Source organism: Pan paniscus, chromosome 13, assembly GCF_029289425.2.
Source record: "Pan paniscus chromosome 13, NHGRI_mPanPan1-v2.0_pri, whole genome shotgun sequence".
Taxonomy (NCBI): domain Eukaryota; kingdom Metazoa; phylum Chordata; class Mammalia; order Primates; family Hominidae; genus Pan; species Pan paniscus.
In genome coordinates, this window is record NC_073262.2 from 120,818,302 (window position 1) to 120,837,712 (window position 19,411).

The 19,411-nt window shown below is 43.7% G+C and overlaps 1 protein-coding gene, 1 non-coding gene and 1 pseudogene across 2 annotated transcripts in view; 1 reads left to right on the forward strand and 2 right to left on the reverse strand.

Moving 5' to 3' along the window:
• The window catches only part of CXCR1 (C-X-C motif chemokine receptor 1), a 60,139-nt gene that overhangs the window by 15,918 nt on the left and 24,810 nt on the right, over positions 1-19,411 (reverse strand). The window lies entirely within an intron of this gene.
• On the reverse strand, positions 274-377 carry LOC112439202 (small nucleolar RNA U13). The gene has a single exon (XR_003027499.1). It is a non-coding gene; the product is annotated as a small nucleolar RNA U13 (small nucleolar RNA).
• On the forward strand, positions 15,161-17,523 carry LOC100979600 (high mobility group protein B1-like; annotated as a pseudogene).

The following is a 19,411-nucleotide window of genomic DNA, read 5'->3' on the forward strand; positions in this document are numbered from 1 at the left end:
CATCTGTATTTTATTTTATTGAGTTTATTCTTTAAATCAAGAATAGGTTTTGAGCCAGGCTTGGTGGTTCATGCCTGTAATCCTAGTGCTTTGGGAGGCCGAGGTGGGAGGATCCCTTGAGCCCAGGAGTTCAACACCAGCCCGGACAACATGGGGAGCCCCTCATCTATTAAAAAAAATGGCTTTGAATTTTGTCAAAGGCTTATGAAGATAGTTATATGACTTTTTTTATTCTGAGGTACATTCATATGTGAATTATATATATTTTGTTCATGTCAGATGAGCAACGTGCTGATGTTGTGACAAGGTTTGAGGGAGGCACATCTCATGAATGCACTTGGACACTGAATCATCATGCTTATGAGCTACAAAAGTATCTAGTATGGGAATGATACTGATGGTTTTCCAGTGTTGAATAATGCTTGAATTTTTGGAATAAATCCCACTTTATCATGAGAAAAAGTGAATCTGATAAAAGCTAAAGTCCTTAAAGGCCTTCAAGGCTTTACTCTAGCTCCCCGCCCTCACCCTCTCCCCCCATCCCACCTCATTACCCCTCTGGATTTGTTTGCTAGGGCTGCCATAACACAGTACCACAAACTGTGCAGCTTGAACAAACGGAAATTTCTTATCTCATAGTTTTGGAGACCAGAAGTTCGAGACCAAAATGTAGCAGGGTTAGTTCCTTCCAAAGGCTATAAAGGAGAATCTAATCTGTTCTGTGCCTCTTCCCAGCTTCGGTGCTTGCTGGCAATCTTTGGTGTTCCTTGACCAGTAGAGGCATCACCCCAATCTCTGCCTTCCACTTCACGGTGCATTCTTCCTCTGTGCATTTCTCTGTGTCCCTTTTTATATGGACAGCAGTCATATTGGATTAGTGTCCCCCCTCTAATGACATTATCTTAACTAATAACATCTGCAATGACCCCAATTCCAGATAAGTCCACCTTCTGATGTACTGGAGTTTAGAACTTCAAAATATGAATTTGCGGGGAGAGGACACTATTCAACCCATAACACCCTCTAACCACTTCCACTTCACCCCTTGTAGCTCAGCTCCAGACATACTGGCCTTGTACAGCTCTTGCCTTAGGGCATTGACTCTGGCCGTTCACCCCCTCAGAAAGCTCTTCCTTAGCTGCTCCTGCAGGTAACTCCCTCACCTCTTCTAAGTGTTTTCTCCAATCCACCTTCTTGCTGAGGCTCACGCTGTCCCCCATCTGCAGCTGCACCTCCCCAAGCCTTCCTGATATCCCTTGCCCTCATCAATTTAACACATGCTTCTTTCCTTGCTGCAGTCATCCCTTCCTAACATCCTATACCATTTGCTTGTTTATTATAGAGGCTATTGTTTATTGTCTGTCTCCTCTGGGGCATATAAGCTTCACGAGGGCAGGGATCCGTATCTATTTTGACCACTGTATCCCATGTGCCTAGGAGACATTACACATCTCCTTGGCAAGTAGAGGGTGCAATAAACAGTTGTTGAAAGCAATGCAAAAGAAGAAAAGAAGGATTCTATTTCTAGAAACTGAGGACCCACCAGTGACTTGCCCTATGTTTCTCTTGCCTCCAGTCTCTGGGAAATAACACTGGAGGGAAAGTTAAGCCCACCATGGCTGTAAGAAATGACTTAGCAAAGCAGGAGACCAGTAACTGTTCTGATAACACCTGAGATCAGGCAAGATTGCAGGAGACCACTGACTGTTCTGATAACCCCTGAGATCACGCAAGGTTGCTTGGTTGGGGGAGGCGGGGGCAGGTGCAGAATCTACTCTTGGAGGCCAGGGCCTGGAGTTGCAAGACCAGTCCGGGAGAGGGCAGCATTATCTTCAAATCAAACCAAATAACTGGAGGAGCACAAGGAAGTAGCCCACGTGAAAATTCCTCTACCCTATGGAAGTACAACTGTAAATTGGGTTCGGCAGCCCACGTCTAGAACTTAACACCACCTTTTAAAGTTTGCAAACCCTTTCACATACATTCATTCTCCCCTTAAAGTGCTCCTAGATGAGAGTTTAGCCATTGCCGGAGTGTGAGCGGAGTTTGCACTGAGCAATTAAACGATATCACCCATGTGGTCCCATGTTCCTCAACTTGTCACAGGTTCCAAGCACTTAACAGTCCTGTCCCCATAGTCAATCCCCATTTCCAGCCCACAGACCCTTCCTTCAGAAGGTTCTCAGCCTCTCTGAGTGAACCCAAACTTTCAAATACAGCACATTTGGACTTACTGGCCAAGGGATTAAAAGGTATACAGAAAGCAACTTTCAGAGAACTGAAGATCATTTCACAGTTTTTTGGTCCTCCAGCTTGGGGTGCCATAACAAAATACTGGTGATCTCAACAACAGAAATGTGTTTCTCACAGTCCTGGAGACTAGAAGCCCCAGATCAGGGTGCCAGCATGGTTGGGTTATGATGAGGGCACCCTCCTGGCTTGCAGATGGCTGCCTTCTCAATGTGTCCTCATGTGGTGGAGAGAAAGAAAGAGAGGTCTGGTCTCTTCCTGTTCTTATGAGGACACTAATTCCACACGGGGGCCCTACCCTCATAATCTATCACCTCTCCAAAGGCCCCACCTCCAAATACCATCACAACAGGGGTTAGGACTTCAACATATAAACTTGGTGAAGACACAAACATTTTGAGTCCATAGCAAGCACCATGTCACAGTTTAACCGGAACGATTTCCTTCCCTGATAACACTCCCTTACATATTCATGAGTCAAGGCTCTAGCAAGTTCTAACAAACTTTTATCTGTCTTTGATGCAGGCTTGCTTATTTTCTCTTACACGTGGCCAGCCGTACCAAGCTCTACCCGATATGGCCCAACCTGCATAGTCAACATTCTGTCTGATGGACTCAGCTGCCAAAGCAGTATCCATGGTTGCAGTAAAAATAAACCTCACAAATGGTGACCAGGGGGCTGGAGGGTGGAGGGGTTCTAGATGGAAACTGGGCAGATGGGAGACAGGTGGGAAGAAGACTCCTTGTGAATAGCTTTTAATTTTTTTTTTTATTTTTGAAACATGTGACATAGTTCCCATTACATATTTTCAATGTTTAAAAAATAATTTTAAAATGTTGAACAGTCATAATTCAACCATGGTGGCAGGAGGCCTGTGGTGCAGCTGAAAACCTGCTCTAAGCTCTGGCATGTGCAGTTGTATGTCTTCTGGCTGCTCTGTCTCAATTTCCATCCACAGAGCCAAGGACGCCTTCAGCCAATTCCAGGGAGCATCTTTCTGGGCCCTGGGTTTAGAGACCTGTGATTCTCTTTATTCCCTCTGCTCCAGATTCTCCAAATCAGCTCACTTTGGGCTCTCTTGGCCCTGTGTCTTTCCTGTCACTGGTTTGTCAACTGCCTCCACTCAGTGCCTCCCCTTAGCCCTTCCTGTCCTTACGGTTTCTAAATGCGATTCTAATAGCTTCACAAATGTGCTCCTCCACTTTCCTAGGCACCAAGGAAACCTTGACCCACAGGCTTTAATTTCACCCTTGCAGTGAATTCTTATTGACTTTCACTGACCACTGGAACCCACCTACTTGCCCTGAGAACACTCCCATTACCTTTCAATTAAAATAAGACCCTTGATTTATACTTTAATATACATATATCCAGGCTGGGCACAGTGGCTCACCCCTGTAATTCCAGCACTTTAGGAGGTCGAGGCAGGAGGATTGTTTGAGCCCAGGCATTCAAGACCAGCCTGGGCAACACAGTGGAACCTCATACCTCTACAAAGCAATTTTCAAAATTAGCCAGGTGTGGTGGAACACACCTGTGGTCCCAGCTACTCAGGAGGCTGAGGTGGGAGGATTGCTCAAGCCCAGGAGGTCAAGGATGCAATGAGCCATGATCACACCACTGCACTCCAGCCTGGGCAACAGACCAAAACCTTGTCTCAAAAAATAATTTTATATACATATATATATACACGTGTATCCAGACTCCTGCTGAAACTACCTCTCTCTGTTCCAATGCCACACATCTAGTTCAGCCTGCAGGTGAGTTTCTTTGACTGCCTGGGATTGGTTTCCTTGTTTGTTTAAATTAGAATTGGTTTCCGACTTTTAAACCTTGAGGCTTTTTCACATTTAAAAACATCTGGATTTATACACTCTCCTTTAAAATTTTGAAGATCTGGGCTGGGCGCCATGGCTCACGCCTGTAATCCCAGCTCTTTGGGAGGCCAAGGCGGGTGGATCACCTGAGGTCAGGAGTTCAAGACCAGCCTGGCCAACATGGTGAAACCCTGTCTCCACTAAAAATATGAAAATTTGCTGGACATGGTGGCATGCACCTGTAATCCCAGCTACTCAGGAGGCTGAGGCAGGAGAATCACTTGAACCCGGGAGGCAGAGGTTGCAGTGAGCCGAGATCATACCATTGCACTCCAGCCTGGGCGACAAGAGCAAAACTCCATCTAAAAAAAAAAAAAAAAAAAAAAATTGAAGATTTGACAACACTGAGCTCATGGCAAAACTCAGTAAACCTAGAATGTAAAAGAAATCCTAGAAATAGAGCCACACTTACACCATCACTTGATTTTCAACAAAAGTTCCAAAGCAATCCAGTGAGGGAAAGGAAGGTTTTATCAACAATGTGGGCCAGACACAGTGGCTCACGCCTGTAATCCAAGCACTTTGGGAGGCCAAGGCGGGTGGATCCCTTGAGGCCAGGAGTTTGAGACCAGCCTGGGCAGCCTGGCGAAACCCCGTCTCTACAAAAAATGCAAAAATTAGCCGGGCGTGCTGGTATGCACCTATAGTCCCAACTACTCAAGAGGCTGAGGTGGGAGAATTGTTTGAGCCTCGTAGGCAGAGGTTGCAGTGAGCTGAGACCCAGCCTGGGCGAAAGTGAGATTCTATCTGAAAAGAAAAAAAAAGAAAGAAAAAGAAAATAAATCTCATTACACAATCAAACATCACCAGAATGACTAAAAATACAAAAGCATGATAATATCGACTATTAGTGGGTTGTGGTACAGCTGGAATCCTCACATGTAATTAGTGGGAATGTAAAATGGTGCAACCACTTTGGTAAAAGGTCTGGCAGTTTCTTCTACTCTCTGACCCAGCAATCCCACTCCTAGGAATATGCCCATGAGAAATGAAAATAATATGTTCACAAAAATATTAATAGCTTTATTGATAATTGCCAAAAACTAGAAACAGTCCAGGTGTCCATCAATAGGAGAATGGCTAAACATACAGTGGAATAGTCATACAATGGAATCATTCTCGTCAATAAAAAGGACTGAATTACTGATATACTCCACAACATGATGTATCTTAAAAACATTACACTGAGTAAAAGAAGCCTTCCACTTCTATGAAGTTCTAGAACAGGTGAAACTAATCTGAAAATAATCAGAGCAGAAGTTACCTCTGGGAGGATGGAGGCAGAGACAAACCAGCCATGGGGGGACATGAGAGGATTTTTAGGAATGATGGTAATATTTTCTATATTGATGGGCATTGGGATTACACAGGGGCACCTATTAGTTGAAACTTAGTGAACATACACTTAAGATTTGTGCACTTCATTGTCTACAAATTTTACGTCAAAAGAAAACACTAAAGGCCAGGTGCAGTGGCTCACGCCTGTAATCCTAGCACTTTAGGAGGCCAAGGTAGGAGGATCACTTGAGGTCAGGAGTTTGAGACCAGCCTGGCCAACATGGTGAAGCCCCGTCTCTACTGAAAATACAAAAATTAGCAGGGCATGGTGGCGCATGCCTGTAATCCCAGCTACTTGGGAGGCTGAGGCAGGAGAATCACTTGAATCTGGGAGGCGGTGGTTGCAGTGAGCCAAGATCGCACCACTGCACTCCAGCGTGGGCAACAGAGACTCCGTCTCAAAAAAAAAAAAAAACTATAAACAAATATTGATCTCTAATCAATGATGTACACACTGATGTATTTAGGGAGAAGTATACTGGTGTCCACAATTACTTTGAAACACATCCAAAAGAATAGATTAATGGCTATAGGGATGAATAATGGATAAATATGAGATAAAGCAGGTAAAATGCTAATGGCAGAATCTAGGTAGTAGATGTACAAGTAGACAGTGAAATTCTGTCAACTTTTCTTTTCTCTTTTTTTTTTTTTTTTTTTGAGATGGAGTCTCACTCTTGTTGCCCAGGCTGGAGTGCAATGGCGTGATCTCGGCTCACTGCAACTTCTGCCTCCCGGGTTCAAGCAATTCTCCTGCCTCAGCCTCCCGAGTAGTTGGGATTACAGGCATGAGCCACCACACCTGGCTAATTTTTTGTATTTTTAGTAGAGAGAGTTTCTCCATGTTGGTCAGGCTGGTCTCAAACTCCTGACCTCAGGTGATCCACCCACCTCAGCCTCCCAAAGTATTGGGATTACAGGCGTGAGCCACTGCGCCAGGCCCAACTTTTCTTTATGTTTAAAATTGTTCACAATAACATGTTGGGGCTATCAGCTGGCATTGTCTTGGCCAACTTCTTTAACCTGTAACTGGTTGCCACACTTTCTACTCCTCCTTGCCTCATGGCCAGAGTGCTTCACTCATTTACATTACCTAGAGTGTTTCATCCTAGACACATACTGCATATCCTAATGATTGTTAACTAAGTCTCTGGAAGAAGCAGAATAGCATTGTAACAATTCTACTATTTACCAGTTTTGTAATCTCGGGAATTTTTTTTTTTTTTTTGAGAAGGCATCTCACTCTGTCGCCCAGGCTGGAGTGCAGTGGCCTGATCTTGGCTCACTACAAGCTCTGCCTCCTGGGTTCAAGTGATTCTTCTACCTCAGCCTCCCAAGTAGCTGGGATTACAGGTGCATACTATCATGCCTGGCTAATTTTTGTATTTTTAGTAGAGATGGGGTTTCACCATGTTGGCCAGGCTGGTCTTGAACTCCTGACCTCAGCTGATCCACCTGCCTCAGCCTCCCAAAGTTCTGGGATTATAGGCATGAGCCACCACACCTGGCCGTGACCTTGGGAAAATTAATTCTCCTCTGAGCCTCGGTTTCCTCATCTGCAGGATGAAGTAAGATGGTGAATGCAAAGTTCCTGGCACATTGGTTGGCACCAGATATATGTTAACTATTGTTAAACAGTTTAATATATTGACTTCGTAAATGCACACAGATAAAATGATGACTGATTTTCACAGTAAGAAACTCCTGAGAGTTTAGACTCACAAACTAAAGATGGGAATACTGTTTTCCTAAAAATTGCTCTACTTGCTTTCACTACATTTCCTCTCACATAGGAGAAGCTACCTTTATTCAACCCTGTTTAACAAGCACCTACTACTACAAATACTAGGTGTACCTGTGGGCTAAGCACAGTCTCTGCTGTAGCGGAGCCACGGGGTAACTGCAATAATACATGTACGTTCAAGCTGCAGTGACAGCAAGAAAAGCTTCCAGAAAGAGGCAACACTTGAGTTGGGTCTTGCAGGATGAATGGGGGTTTTCCAGATAGACCTGGGGAAGGAGGCCTCTCTAGGCACAAAGAAGAGCATATGCAAAGGCATTGAGCAATAACAGAGCAATGGAATCCTCAGAGTTAACAGGCAGTTTGTATTATGAGCAACCAGGGAAGTAGACGAGGCCAGCAAGGGAGGTAGGAACCAAATCATGCCCTGTTTGCCATGCTACAAGAGTTTGGATTTTGTGCTGCAGATAAAGAACCACCAGCATAGTTTAGGAAGATATTTCTACAGCAGAATGGGGCTACATTGACAAGAGAGAGACCTGAAGCAAGGCCAGCCAGGTACTAGTGCTACCCACTGCTGAGAAGAATTGCCTGGGGTACTTGTTAAGTATACAGATTGCAAGACCCCCTCCAGACCTGCTGAGTCTAGGGGAAGGGCCTGGGAACCTATATGATTAACAGGCATCCCAGGTTTTCTAACAACCAAGAAAACACAGAGTGTAGGAGATTGCGGCCACCATCCTCTGTAGGAGAATTAAAGGGAAAGGGGGAGGGGCATGTTACTGTGTAATTAGGGGAAGGAATCTGCATAATGTGGTCAAGGCATTGTGTGCCAGGGTGAGGAAAGCCTGGCATGACTGCGTAGATAGTTGTACCATTTACCAAGACAGGGAATGCAGGAGAAACAGCAAGTTTAGGGAAAATAAATCATGATTTATTTTTGGCAAGGAATTGATCAAAACGTTGGCTCTCAAAGTGTTGTCTTGGCAATGATAAAAACTACTGGTGGTCGCAGCTCCCAAACGCACTTATTTTCTCTTGTGCTTCTCACACAAATCTGTGACTTGAATGGCTCACAGTTTCCAACTGTGTTGAGTTATAATCGGGACAATAAATTACACACATAATGTTTGGAAATAGACAAACAGAAAACCAAACATTCCCTAGGTCTCTAAAGCCCAGTGCATGACACAGCCAAGCTGCCTCCTGCCTTTTGACTTAATCCAGGGACAGAGTTGATGGGTGGCATTGACAGGCACCAGAAGAAACTCAGTCTCTCATATATTTATTCCCTTTGTCCTCTTGGTGCTATTTAGGGAACAAACACTTCCCCTTTAAAGGTGGAAATCTTAGAAATAGAAAGACAGCATGAAAAATGTGTTAGTTGTCAGAAAACCTGGGTTAGAGTCACATGGAGTTTGCCAACTTAACCCAACCTCTTGGAACCTCCTTCTCCTCTTTGTAAGATAAGGATAATAATAACTACTGTAAAGAACAAATGAGAAAACAAACTTTAAAATGTGTCCAAGGGCTGGGCACAGTGGCTCACGCCTGTAACCCCAGCACTTTTGGAGGCCGAGGCAGGCGGATCACCTGAGGTCAGGAGTTCAAGACCAGCCTGACCAACATGAAGAAACCCTGTCTCTACTGAAAATACAAAATTAGCCGGGCGTGGTGGTGCATGCCTGTAATCCCAGCTACTCCGAGGCTGAGGCAGGAGAATTGATTGAACCCAGGAGGCAGAGGTTGCGGTGAGCCAAAATCGCGCCACTGCACTCCAGCCTGGGCAACAAGAGGGAAACTCTGTCTCAAAATAAAATGAAATAAAATATAAAGTGTCCAAAACTCTGCTCCAGGCTATAAAGAACAGAAACCAACTCCTAGGAGCTCAAGTCAAAAGAGAGTTTATGGAAATGTTACAACAGGCAATCTCGCCAACTTGTAAGAACAGGCAATGCAGGACAGCTTGTCACTCAGGAACTGGAGCTGGAAGCCTGACGCGGCTCCCACTGCAGCACTCTCTCTGGGGCCATATGGTCTGCATCTCTGCTTGCCTCTATGGGTCCACGCACTCCCACGTGGCAGACGTGGCAGTTGTCTATCCACCATCCATTCCCCTTCCTCCCTCACTAACAGAACCTCCATTGAATGAGGATGGTCTAAGCCAGTTATGCAACCTATTGCCCACTCTCCCAGCCTTCTTTACACCTAACGGTGGCCACAGATATGATTCTGGTCAATGAGGCTCAAGGAGAAGACTGCTGGGAACTCTGAAAAACCTCACTTTTCCTACCAAAGAGAAAGAAAGACACTGCTTGGCACCCTCTCTCCCTTTTCCTTCCTTTTGCTTGTGACTGCTAGAGCTGCAGCAACCATCATGGAACCATCGGGAGAAGGACAAAAGAACTGGGAAGACAGAAGTCAGCCCCGGACATTGCTGAGCATCCAACCAATATTAGCAAATTTTATGTGTAAAATTACAACACCAAACAAAAAAACCTCACTCCTATGTTTTTAAGCCACTGGGAGTTAGATTTTTGTTACTAGCAGCTGAAGGCACTCTTGATTAATAATACGATCATCTAATTTGGGGTCTTCCAAACTTCCATCATCCTCAAACCACCTTCAGCATTTTTGCCATGCCTGCTCAAATACCATGTTCTTCTTTAAATTGAGTCACTTTTATTAACGTGACTTAAAATAAATATGTAATGATTTAAATTAAAATAGATTCACCATGAATCACCCAAAACCATCCCATTTTTACCAATGGAACACTTTGCAAAAGCAAACCCAGCTCTGGCTATGTCCCTGATGCCCCCACCCTCAATTCCCAGGAGAGAAGGCTCTGGAGCAGGGTCTTCCCCAACTCACATGGCACCTAGGCCCACACACCTCAGGAACTCTACGGAGATGGAGATGATCAGCAGGTCTGCTGAATAGTAAGACTTACACAGGATTTGTGGTAGTAGTATTAAATGGTCTCATTTCAAAACTAAGATGTTTGCATTTATTTCTAGGGATAAATTAGGGAATACTGGGCAGTCCTTTTTTGTGTTGGTGCAGAGAAAGCTATGTGGCTGGGGAGGAAACAGGAATACCCAGGCCAGCTGTTACCACTGGTCCAGCAAAAGCAGGAAGCTCCTTCAGATGTTCCTGAACACTTTGCTCCGCCCACCTCCCAGCATTCTCTGCTTAGTGTCCATTCAATTATGACAATAACATTTGAAGTCAGTGGAGAAAAGAGAGGTTATGCAACATGTGGTGATAGGATAGTTGGGAAATTATTAGGAAAAAATAGTTATATCCCGAACTCACTCCACTCATACACAGATGCAAAAAAAAATCAGATGGACGAAAGCCTTGAATATAAAAGAATTTATCCATAAACTATGCTACATTCATACAATAGACTATTGTGCAGCAGTCAGTTAGAAAAGGAAGAAGTAAATATATATGTACTGACAAAGAACTATCTAATGTTCAATGAAAAGCAGATTATAGGCCAGGCATGGTGGCTCACGACTATAATCCCAACACTTTGGGAGGCCAAGACGGGCAGATCACTTGAGGTCAGGAGTTTAAGACCAGTCAGGCCAACGTGGTGAAACCCTATCTCTGCTAAAAATACAAAAATTAGCCAGGTTTGGTGGCCTATGCCTGTAATCGCAGCTACTAGGGAGGCTGAGGCAGGAGAATCACTTGAACCCAGGAGGTGGAGGTTGCAGTGAGCGAAAATCACACCATTGCACTCCAGCCTGGGCAACTAGACTCTATCTCAAAAAAAAACCAAATTATAAATAACATACATAGAATGATACCATTTATGTTACATGTGTGCATAGATACCCATATGAACATATGAAAGAAATGCATGAATAGAGTCTGAAAGGATAAATCTTAATTGGGTAACAGTCATTCTTTTTTTCATGGAAATGCAGAATTATTTACTTATTAGTTGCATAAGATCAGCTGTTCTATTTAAGTTCACCAAAAAAAAAAGTATTTCTCATCATCCCTCTTTTTCTCCTCTCTGCTTTTGAAGAGTGTATGAGGGCATTATGAGGAGACAAAGTGATTACATTCAAGGATGTCATTAGGATATAATCATATATTGCCACATATTGCCCATCTAATTTTTAAAAGCGGAAAAGAACAAAACTTAATGAAAAAAGCTGAACTACAAAGTAATAGAGAAAACATGAAAGAATGTTTTATAATTTTAATGTGGTAATCAGCTCTCTTAGCAATATGTCAAAGACAAAGCCATAAGAAAAGAAAAAGATTGACAAATATGAAACTAAAATCTCTATATGGCAAAGCAAAAGACAATAAAATGGAAAGAAAACATTCGCAACATGATGGAGAAAAAGTAATATTATTAAACTGTGAATTGTTTGGAAATAATAAGAAAATTACAAAACCAGTAGGAAAATGAGTAAAAGGCATAAAGAAGCACTCTATTTTAAAAGAAGACACAAAAATGTCCAAAATTCACACTCAAGATGTTCGACTTCACTAATAATTACAGAAAAGCAAATTAAAATGAGATATTGGCCAAGCACAGTAGCTCACGCCTATAATCCCAACACTTTGGGAGGCTGAGATGAGTGGATCACCTGAGGTCAGGAGTTCGAGACCAGCCTGGCCAACACGGTGAAACCCCATCTCTACTAAAAATACAAAAAATTATCCGGGTGTGGTGGTGGGTGCCTGTAATCCCAGCTACCTGGGAGGCTGGGGCAGGAGAATCGCTTGAACCCAGGATGCAGAGGTTGCAGTGAGCCTAGATCGCACCATTGCACTCCAGCCTGGGCAACAAGAGCAAAACTCTGTCTCAAAAAAAAATTAAATTAAAAATAAATAATAAATAAAATGAGATATCATTTTTCACTTAGATGGAGACAATTAAAAAGATTTCTAGTAGCCAGTTGTTGGCAAGGGCGGGACAGAAACAGGTGCACTTCCATTCTGTTGATGGAAGCCTAAACTGGCTTCAGCAGGCAAACTTGGAAGATAAGTATCAAAAGTTGAAATGTGCAGGCATGTTGCCCTCTTCTAGGAATTTAAGAAAAGAATGGTGCACGGTGCAAAGTTGTGTGAACAAGAAGGGTTATTGTACTGAAAAGTTAGAAACAGCCTGAATGCCCATCAACAGGGTTTTGGTTAAATAAATTTATGAGACTCGGAGGTGTTATGGAGACCAGGCAGGTGTTATAAAAGATAAAGAACATCTTTACATATTGACACAAAGCACATAAATGTTCCCATGAGAAAAACAGCTCACACAGTTCCACATATCAAGTGATCCTCTTTTGTTTAATATATAACCTACTGGTAAGGCTGACACTTAACAGTTGTTATCCCTGCAGGTTAGAATTTGAGGGAAATTTTCTTTTATCTTTTTTCTTTTTTCTTTTTCTTTTTTTTTGAGACGAAGTTTCGCTCTTGTTGCCCAGGCTGGAGTGCAATGGCAGCATCTCGGCTCACCGCAACCTCTGCCTCCTGGGTTCAAGTGGTTCTCCTGCCTCAGCCTCCCAAGTAGCTGGGATTACAGGCATGTTCCACCATGCCCAGTTAATTTTGTATTTTTAGTAGAGACAGGGTTTCTCCATGTTGGCCAGGCTGGTCTCAAACTCCTGATCTCAGATGATCCACCCGCCTCGGCCTCCCAAAGTGCTGGGATTACAGGCGTGAGCCACCACATCTGGCCAGAAATTTTCTATATTACTGAAACTTTTTACAAACAGCATGTGTCATTTGTATGATAACAAAAGTGAAGATTTCATTTTGAAAATCTAAGGAAGGGATATGCTATTTATGCTGTCCTTTAAGGATTTATTTACCCTTTCTTTTGTTCAACAAATATGAACAGTTTATTACATAGAAGGTAGTGCCTCCAGGACTGAGGTAGAAACAAAAGACAATCGGACCTAAGCCTCTCTCTGCTTCCTGAAACCAAACCAATATTATCACTGCCCCCACCTGACACGCAGACACACAGACACACGCACACACACACACATACATACATACATACGTGCCTTCCTTCTGCCACAAATAAGTTGGTGTCCCTTGGCCACTCCAAACCCAATCCCAACACCTGCATCCTAGAGTCTATCTCCCCATCATTTTCTCAGAAGCCTCACACTATTCATTTTTTTTCTCTTCCTTCTTTATTTCTTTCTTTCTTTCTTTCTTTCCTTTCTTTCCTTTTTCTTTCCTTTCTTTCCTTTCTTTCTTTCGTTCCTTTCTTTCCTTTCTTTCTCTCTTTCTCTTTCTTTCTTTCCAACTTTTCCCTCTCTCTTGCATCCACCTAGTCAGCAATGAAAACCTCTTAAGTCTCTTTCATTCTAAATAAAAAGAAGGGAGGGAAGGAAGGACATTCTGGACAGAATTATTGGGGAGAGAAGCGGGAGGAGGAAGGGGAGAGGAAAGAGATATCCAAGCATATTCTCCAAATTTGTGACTTTTAAACCTTCTTAAAGAAATATGTTAGCCTGACTATTATAAGAACATAACACCTAGTGTGGTGGCTCACGCTTCTGATCCAAGCACTTTGGGAATGGGGGTGGATCACCTAAGGTCAGGAGTTCAAGACCAGCCTGGCCAACATAGTGAAACCCCGTCTCTACTAAAAATACAAAAATTAGCTGGGCATGGTAGCACACACCTGTAGTCCCAGCTACTCGGGAGGCTGAAGAAGGAGGATCACTTGAACCTGGGAGGTGGAGGTTGCAGTGAGCAGAGATTGCGCTGCTGCACTCCAGCCTGGGCAACAGAGTAAGACTCCATCTCAAAAAAAAACAAAAGCAAAACAAAAGAACATGACAGAGACAGCAATATAAAAGCAAGACTTTGAGCTAGGCAGAGAAGGTGCTCTCTCTCTGACCCAGAGGGTGGACCCAGTCCAGAGCACCCCAGCCCCTGCCTCAGGATACACTGTTGGAGTCAGGACCTGGATGATCTCAATTGTGGATGGCTCATTTCTCTCCAGCTATCACGCAGTCCCTCCTCCCCTTCAGCCAGACTTCTAGAAAGAGTTGTCTACTTGCCTTCCATGTCCTTACCTCCTCCACTTCTCCACCACTAAGTTGGCTGCTGAGCCCCACCACTCTACCAAAACCAGTTCCCCCCAGGCACACTTCTCAGTCTTGTCTCAACTTCTCAGCAGCATTTGGCACCAGTCTTGTGTCTGTCCTCTCTTTGTATTCTTTGCCAATATTTCCTCTCCAGCCTCACTTCTCAGCCTTGGGGCTCCCAGTGCTCAGTCCCGAGACCTTTGCTTTCTTCCCTGTACCCTCTTTCTTAGGCCATCTCATCCAAGCCAGCATGTTCATCACCATTATGCACCAATGGTGCACAAACACCACTGATTCTGAAAATGCATGGTCAGTCAACACCTCACAAATGGCATCCAGGAGATGTTGGCTTCATCAATATCTCTGCTTGGGTATCTCACAGATCTCATTCATTCATCCTATCGAGTACCTACTATGTGTCAGGAACTACACCAGGCACTGGATATACAATGAAAAACAAAACAGGCATGGTTCATGCCCCGAGCAGCTTAACTCAAATGTCAACAACTGAACTCAAGAGCTTTCCTCAACCAACATGCTCCTCCATGTTCTGTGTCTCAATAAATGGCACAACTTCCCCCCACCTTCTCAAGCCAGAAACTTGAATGTTATAGGTGATTCTTCACTTTCCCTTATTCTACCTGGGGGAGACACACTCTAAAGAGCACCCCCCTAACCATAATGAGGCATGCCTTTGTAGAATCCTCTCCCCTTGAGGCAGAACCTGTGACCTGCTTCTAATCAATAGAAGATAGCCAAGGTGGGCTGGGAGTGGTGGCTCACGCCTATAATCCCAGCACTTTGGGAGGCCAAGGTGGGTGGATCACTTGAGGTCAGGAGTTCTAGACCAGCCTGACCAACATGGTGAAACCCCATCTCTACTAAAAATACAAAAATTAGCCAGGTGTCATGGTACACACCTGTAATCCCAGCTACTTGGGAGGCTGAGGCATGAGAATCACTTGAACCTGGGAGGTGGAGGTTGCAATGAGCTGAGATCGCGCCACTGCACTCCAGCCTGAGTGACAGAACAAGACCCTGTCTCAAAAAAAAAAAATTATATATATATACATATATATATATATAGCCAAGGTGATAGATGTTAGAATCTTGTTTAGGATATGTTATATGGTGATAGTGACTGGATGGCATTCCTGTGATTGCATTATGTTATATAATACTCCATCTTAGCTGGCTCGAGAGAGACTCCCTTGCTGGCTTTAAAGAAGTAAGCTGTCGAAGAGTAATGTTACAGAGCAGAGAGAGCGAGGAGGCTGCGTCTGGCTCCCGCTCTCAGCCATTGCAGTACATTGAGCTCCATAGAGACTGCGCCAGGGCAAGTGAGAGCCAGAGGGGCACTGAGCAACTCTGTGCCTCACTGAGGAAAAATAACTAAACATGGGCAAAGGAGATCCTAAGAAGCCGAGAGGCAAAATGTCATCATGTGCATTTTTTGTGCAAACTTGTTGGGAGGAGCATAAGAAGCAGTACCCAGATGCTTCAATCAACTTCTCAGAGTTTTCTCAGAAGTGCCCAGAGACGTGGAAGACCACGATTGCTAAAGAGAAAGGAAAATTTGAAGATATGCCAAAGGCAGACAAGGCCCATTATGAAAGAGAAATGAAAACCTATATACCCCTCCTAAACGGGAGACAAAAAAGAAGTTCAGCCCGGGCGCGGTGGCTCATGCCTGTAATCCCAGCACTTTGGGAGCCGAGACAGGTGGATCACGAGGTCAGGAATCCAAGACTACCTGGCCAAGATGGTGAAACCGCATTTCTACTAAAACTACAAAAATTGGCCAGGCGCAGTAGCAGGTGCCTGTAATCCCAGCTACTCAGGAGGCTGAGGCAGGAGAACCGCTTGAACCCGGGTGGCAGAGGTTGCAGTGAGCAGAGATCGTACCACTGCACTCCAGCCTGGGTGACAGAGTGAGACTCCATCTCAAAAAAAAAAAAAAAAGAAGTTCAAGGATCCCAATGCACCCAAGAGGCCTCCTTCAGCCTTTTTCCTCTTCTGTTCTGAGTATTGCCCGAAAATCAAAGGAGAACATCCTGGCCTGCCCATTGGTGATGTTGGAAAGAAACTGGGAGAGATGTGGAATGACACTGCTGCAGATGACAAGCACCTTTATGAAAAGAAGACTGCCAAGCTGAAGGAAAAATATGAAAAGGATATTGCTGCATATCAAGCTAAAGGAAAGCCTGATGCAGCAAAAAAAGAGAGTTGTCCAGGCTGAAAAGGCAAGAAAAAGGAGGAAGAGGAGGAAGATGAGGAAGATGAAGAGGATAAGAAGGAGGAGGAGAAAGATGAAGAAGATGAAGATGAAGAAGATGATGATGAATAAGTTGGTTCTAGCACAGTTTTTTTTTCTTGTCTATAAAGCATTTAACCCCCCTGCACACAACTCACTCCTTTTAAAGAAAAAAAATGAAATGTAAGGCTGTGTAAGATTTTATTTTAAACTGCACAGTGTCTTTTTTTTGTATAGCTAACACACTACCAAATGTGTCTTTAGATAGCCCTATTCTGGTGGTATTTTCAGTAGCCACTAACCTTGCCTGGTACAGTATGAGGGTTGTAAATTGGCATGGAAATTTAAAGCAGGTTCTTGTTGGTGCACAGCACAAATTAGTTATATACAGGGATGGTAGTTTTTTTATCTTCAGTTGTCTCTGATGCAGCTTATATGAAATAATTGTTCTGTTAACTGAATACCACTTTGTAATTGCAAAAAATAAAAAGTTGCAGCTGTTTTGTTGACATTCTGAATGCTTCTAAGTAAGTACAATTCTTCTATTAGAAAAAAAGAAAAAAGAAGCTATCATGTTTATCAAGGAACTGTGGGTGGCCTCTGAGAGCCAGAAAGAAAATGGGGACCTCAGTGCTACAATTGCAAGGAGATGAATTTGCCAACAACCTGAGGAAGCTTGCAAATTGACCTTTCCCTGGTTGAGCCTCTGATGAAATTACAGCCCATGTCAATACTTGGTCTGAAGTCTGGTGAGTCCCTGAGCAGAGGACACAGTTAAGTTGTGCCTAGACTCTTGACCCATGGAAACTGTAAGATAATAAATGGGTGTTATTTGGGGCTGCTAAGTTTGTGGTAATTTGTTACTCAGCATAGAAAACTAGTGGAGCATCTGTCCATCACCAGAACTTTTTGATTTTTTCACTGAAATAATTTCTCAAAAACTCCACTTTTCTCCATCTCCACTACTCCACCCAGAGGAAACTGCCATCAACTCCTATCCAAATAGAGTATCTTTCGGCCTGGCATAGTGGCTCACACCTCCCAGCACTTTGGGAGGCTGAGGCAGGAGGACTGCTTGAGCCCAGGAGTTTGAGATCAGCCTGGGAAACATGCCAAGGCCCTGTCTGTATTAAAAATCAAAAAAATTAGTCAGGTATGGTGGTGTGGACCTGTGGTCCCAGCTACTTGGCAGGCTAAGGCTGTAGGATTGCTTAAGCCTGAGAGATCAAGCCTGCAGTGAGCTATGATTACGCCACTGCACTCCAGCCTGGGTGACAGGGCAAGACCCTGTCTCGAAAATAAATAAATAAATAAATAATTTTTTTAAAAATCTCCTTAATCTCCACTGTCACATTTGCTCCTCCTAACTTAACTGGATCAAGTCATGAGAACACCCCAGGCAAGTTAATAATTTCCCATTCCTTCAACTCAACATTTTTTCAGTAGAGACGAGGAGAAATTTTCTACTAATAAAAGTGATGCATCTCTCTTTTTTTTTTTTTTTTTGAGATGGAGTCTCGCTCTGTGACCCAGGCTGGAGTGCAATGGCCTGATCTAGGCTCCCTGCAACCTCCACCTCCTGGGTTAAAGCGATTCTCCTGCCTCAGCCTCCCGAGTAACTGGGACTACAGGCGCGTGCCAACACACTCAGCTAATTTTTTGTATTTTTAGTAGAGACGGGGTTTCACTGTGTTAGCCAGGATGGTCTCTATCTCCTGACCTCATGATCCACCCACCTCAGCCCCCCAAAGTGCTGGGATTACAGGCGTGAGCCACCGCGCCCAGCCACATCTCTTTTTATACCAAAACGAGAGGTTCAATATATGCGATTTTCCAAAGCAGGTAACTCCTTGGGAGACCCATTAAACCACTTAAAATTTAAACAACAGGCTGGGCACAGTGGATCACGCCTGTAATCCCAGCACTTTGGGAGGCTGAGGCGGGGGATCACTTAAGCCCAGGAGTTCAAGACCAGCCTGGGCAACATAGTGAGACCCCATCTCTATTAATTAAAAAAAATTTTTTTGTTTAGTCACTCATTTTCTGTAAATAGCACAACCTATTGTATTACGTAGGTTCAGACTTTCAGCTTAATGTACTTAATGGCAGTTCTTGGCTGACTCGTCTCAGGTTTGGAGGAACAGTTGGTACATGTCTATCACAAGTTTTTAATTTTAAGAAAGAACAATTTGGCTGGGCACAGTGGCTCACACCTGTAATCCCAGCACTTTGGGAGGCTGAGACAGGTGGATCACCTGAGGTCAGGAGTTCACAACCAGCCTGGCCAACATGGTGAAACCCTGTCTCTACTAAAAATACAAAAATTAGCATGGCATGGTGGCGCACACCTATAGTCCCAGCTACTTGGGAGACTGAGGCAGGTGAATCGCTTGAACTCGGGAGGCAGAGGTTTCGGTGAGCCGAGATCGCACCACTGCACTCCAGCCTAGGCAACAGAGTGAGACTCTGTCTCAAGAGAAAAATGAAAGAAAGAAAGAAAGAAAGAAAGAAAGAAAGAAAGAAAGAGAGAAAGACGAAAGAAAGAAAGAAAGAAAGAAAGAAAGAAAGAAAGAAAGAAAGAAAAGAAAAGAAAAGAAAAGAAAAGAAAAGAAAGAAAGAACAAGTTATCTTTTTCATTCTCTGTTGCTCAAGATTTGAGTGCCAAATCTGAGGTCATGAAGATTTACCTCATGTTTTCTTCTAATAGTTTCATCATCTACATTTAGGTTGTTGATCCAGTTTGAATTAGTTTTTGCATGTGGAATGAGGCAAGGGTATGAATTCATTTTTTCTTTTGCATGTGGTTATCCCATTGTCCCACCACAATCTGTTAAAGAGACTCTTCTTTCCTCCCATTAAATGGCACCC